This window comes from Chrysochloris asiatica, unplaced genomic scaffold (genome assembly GCF_000296735.1).
Source record: "Chrysochloris asiatica unplaced genomic scaffold, ChrAsi1.0 scaffold00108, whole genome shotgun sequence".
Lineage (NCBI taxonomy): Eukaryota > Metazoa > Chordata > Mammalia > Afrosoricida > Chrysochloridae > Chrysochloris > Chrysochloris asiatica.
The window spans coordinates 9,548,272-9,552,980 of record NW_006408626.1 but is presented as its reverse complement, the minus strand read 5'-3'; the positions used below and the strand labels follow the sequence as shown (position 1 = coordinate 9,552,980).

At 39.7% G+C, this 4,709-nt stretch overlaps 1 pseudogene; it reads left to right on the top strand.

The window, feature by feature from the left end:
- Positions 1 to 2,592: 2,592 nt before the first annotated feature.
- On the top strand, positions 2,593 to 4,471 carry LOC102838239 (annotated as a pseudogene).
- The last annotated feature ends 238 nt before the right edge of the window (positions 4,472 to 4,709 follow it).

The window sequence follows — 4,709 nt, the reverse complement described above, 5'->3', positions numbered from 1 at the left end:
GGGTTACAAAAGAGTTGAGTTTAACCAGGAACCTTAGATGGGTTTTAAAAAACTAACTAATATGCTCTGGTTTGCTTTTCTTCTTCTTCTTTTTCAAGTCTCTGGATTGCAGAAATCTAGTTCCAAGGTGATAGTAACTTGGAAAAGGGTGATAATAGTGAAGAAATTGAGAAGTTGGTTGGATTCTAGATTTAGTGGTAGATTAAATTAAGGATATGAGGGATAATAAGAAATCAAGCATAGCACCTAAGTTTTTATATGGAATTAATGGAAGCAGCCTTCATAAAAAAAAGACTATTAGAATAAAGCAATTGGTGGCAGTGAAAGGAAATCTTAAAATGTAAGTTGAGAAATCTATTAGATATACAAAGAGATAATATGCACTTTGTTTCATGTATGACACTGAGGTCTCTGGGAGATGTCAAGGCTGATAACATAGGCTTAGTAGTCCTCTGCCTATATATGATAAATAAAACCTTGGGATTGAATGAGGTCACCATAAAAGAACCCATAGATTTATCAGACTTCCACTATAAAAACCTTAAAACAAACAAACAAACAAGAGCAACCAGAAAAGACTGATAAAGAGTAGTTAGTGAAGGGGTTAGAAAACAAGGCTTACAAATACAAAAAGGAAAACAAACAAACAAAACAAGACTATACTTTAAATGACAATTAGAAAGAAATGTGTTTTCTTTAACCACAAATGAGTGCCTAAGTGGAACAGAAACAAATACACACATATACACGGAAGTAGGAGTCCTGGTGTGGTACCATAGGATAATTCACTAGACAGAAAGAATGGTTTGAGCCATAAGGTCAGCAGCTCAAACCCTACTAGTCGCTCCTTGGAAATCCTATATAGGATTGCTATGAGTCGGAACTCACTCGGATGCACTTAACAACGACAACAACACAGGCTGAGCATATTAGGAGTAGGATGAATAAAGATTTGGTATGTTTCAACTTCCTACGAGCTTACTCACAGCAAATTATTTTAAAATCTTGTTCCTGTGCTTAAACTGTGTTTTTATTTTTATCTCAAGCCATTCAGCAAATGTTGGTCAAGTATCAAATCTAACTTTAAGTGCAGATCTATACCTTGCATTAAAGTTAATCATCTTGGGAAGGGACATCATAAATTTTTATTTTGTACTGTCTCAGAAGTTTGTTATTTGTTATTATGCATTCTGTGGGTCCTTCCTTTGTGAATTTTCATGAAATTCTGAATGCTATTGTGTGCAAATTGATGCTCTATTATTTATCAAGCCTACATGATTTAACTTAAAATACAATTTCAATCTGATTATGAGAGTGATTTTTTTAGTTGGGTTCCATTGTTCAACTTCAGAAGCTTCCTTTCTCTTGCTTTTTAAGTTTTATACACATGTTTTTTTTCATATCTTTCATGATTTCAGTATTTCAATCAGAATTATATTTAGCAATGTGTTCTTATATAATTATGCTTAGTTTCTCATATTAAATGAAGTCACAGAGCTTCAAAAATGTTATCGAAAAATGGAATTAAAAGATAGTGAAATTTCTCCATGAACTTTTTGAAACTCCCTCACACATATAATACAAGGAGTCCTGAAGGGATAATGATTCATCTCTGGGCTGCTAACCCAAAGATTGGCAGTTGGGCTCTCCTGGAGAGAAACGTAATTGTCTGCTTCTATAAAGATTGTTGTTGTTAATTTCCTTGCAGCCTTAGAAATTCCAGTGGCAGGCCTACTTTGTCCCATAGGGTCATTGTGAGCTGGACTCTATTAAACAGCTACAGGTTTATAATATACTGTACATAATGATACATACTCTGAAATTGGCTGTTAGTTTCAGTCACTGACACTGTGATTCTGACCTCTGAAGTACAAGTCAGGTGACAACCTGTGCCATAATATGTGAGTTTCAGAATCTCTCAACCCTGGATGTGCATTAGAATCACTTGTGGCATTAAAAAAAAAAAAAAGAACCAGTAGTCAGGAGTAGCAGCTGAGCTCACTCTATCATTGAAATCTCCTAAAATATCGATTTCAATCTTCTGCTAGTAAAAGGCAAAGGGCAGAACACAAAATCTTTGTGCTAACCTTAAAGGAGAAAATAGATACATGACTTCAAATGGGTGAGAGCAAAATAACAATATTGATGGGTTAGAACAATATGCTCTTCTACCCTGAGAGATGTCAAGTTTTTGAAGGAATCACTGACCAGATGCATTGTCAACTCAAAGACATCTAAAGATATGGAGTTGTGAGATACCAGAGATAGAGACTCTACCTTGGTCTATGGTAGTAGTTCTCAGTCACTAGACATTCTTGTCTTTAGCTCATTCTGCAATCAAAAGGAAGTCAGCTTTACTCACTTAAAAAAATACAAAAATTCATGTTTAAAAGTGACTTAAGCCTGGCAGAGGGGTGAGAGGTTTCACGATGGCTGTGACTAGGTGGCTGACTGAGAGGTAGGGGTTAAGGCCCCTACAAAGAAAATGAAACTAGCAATTATTGCCCCCTCCTCACAGTCCTGGGAACCCAACAGAAGTGTTTTGTTTTGATCTTTTTTTTTAATAACAAGTAAACCATACAGATTGCCATCATGGGACGGAGATCTACATCACCCACCAAGAGTGGAAAATTTATGAACTCTACAGCCAAGCCAAAAAGGGAAGCCCAGAAAAGAGAATTAAAAAAGAACAAAAAACAATGTATAAAGGTATGCGCTGCAGTTTTAAAGATGAAACAACCCAAACAGAGTATTCATGACATGGAGAAATTAGATGAAATGGAGTTTAATCCAGTACACTAGCCACAGTTACATGAAAAGGTTCTGAAAGACAAGCATAAAAAACTGCAGGAAACCTTTGAATGTATTATACATCTCTATGAAAAAGAGAATCCAGGTATTTGCAAAGAATTGAGAAAGCTCAAAGTAGAATAGGAACAGAAGAGGGCTCAACTTAGCCAATATTTTGATGCTGTTAAGAATGCTTAGCATGTGTAAGTTGAGAGTATTCCTTTGCCAGATATTCCTTCCAACATCTTTGATCCAGGACATTCTACTTCCTGGTGCTCAGCCACCCTCAATCCTTAAGAAGACTTAAGCCTATGGACTAGCAACCTGGGCAGTTTCTATACTTCCTTTTCTTGGACATGGTGTTCCACATTTGCTTCTGATAGAAAGCCTCCTGGTCTTCCCCCTGGTCCATCTCCTCCTCAAGTCTTACAGATATATGGTTGTAAAGTGGACTTTGCCCTAGATCTTCCCCTCGTAGGTGGGATGAAGACATGTTTTATAATCCTGGACTTGCTCAGCGAGGTCATGATGATGATGTGTCTGGCACAAGTGAAGATGATGGCTATCCTGAGGACATGGATCAAGATAAGCATAAGGACAGCACTGATGACAGTGATACTGACAGAGAGCAAGGGAGATGACTTCATGCACCGTTGTGATAATGAGAGAGACAATAATGAAGAAAGAAGTCTGGTCTGAGTGTGTGATTTGCAGATATGTCTGGAATATCAAGGAAGAAAAACAAGAGTATGAAGGAGCTTACACCTCTTCAAGCCATGATGCTCCAAATGTCAGGCCAAGAAATCCCTGAGGAGGGACGAGAAGTAGAGGAATCTTAAGAAGATGATGATGAAGATGATTCTGAAGCAGAAAAAGAATCGCAAAAGCAACATAAAGAGGAATCGCTTTCTGATGGCACATCTACTGGTTCTTCACAGCAGCAGGCTCTTCCAGACTGTTCCTCCTTCGCAGATATAGGCACCTCCCATGCCAGGACCTCCACCCCTTGGACCACCATCTGCTCCACCTTTAAGGCCACCTGGACCACCAACAAGCCTTCCTCCTGGACCACTGCCAGGAGCTCCTCCATTCCTGAGGCCACCTTGAATACTTGGACTGTGAGGGCCTTTTCCCCGACTTTTACCTCCATAACAACCTCTGGACCAACCTCCAGGTCCCCCTCCAGTCTCTTCCCTAGGTCTGCTTCCTGGCCCTCCACATCAGAGACCTCCTCCAAGGCTACCTTCCCCTGTACCTCCAGGTATCCCTCCACATCATCCTGGCATGATGTGCCCCCCTTTGGTGCCTCCACTTGGACCTAGCCCACATTGGCTTTTCCCACCAGCACCCTTGCCAAACCCTGGAGTTTTAACTGCCCCACCCAATTTGATTCAGCGGCCCAAAGCAGATGATACAAGCACAGCCACCACTGAGTAGAAAGCCACAGCAACCATTAATCCCAAGGCAGAGATTACTCGATTTGTGCCCACTGCACTGAAACTACGTCGGGAGAATAAAGGGGCTACTGCTCCTTCCCAAAGGAAGTCAGAGGATGATTCTGCCATGCCTCTTGCCCACACATCCCCCAAATCTGGTTCCTCTCTTCCTGTTTCAGTACAAACTAAGGATGAAGGATGATGCGTATGAAGCATTCATGAAAGAGATGGAAGGGCTATTGTGACAGCTTTTGATCCAGAACAGGCTTCTGTTAACATAAGTGGTTCATGGAGAAAGAGGCTCTCATTAAACCTATGTGAACGAGCTACTTCCACTGTCAGAGTATTTTCTAATTCCAGTGCAGGAATATCCTAAAGCCTAGTCTTGGTCAGAATTTATTGCATATAAGAGAGGATCTTTCATTAAAAATAGATTGATTATTAAAGCACTGCTGCTAATATCCATTCCTTTTCACACCATTT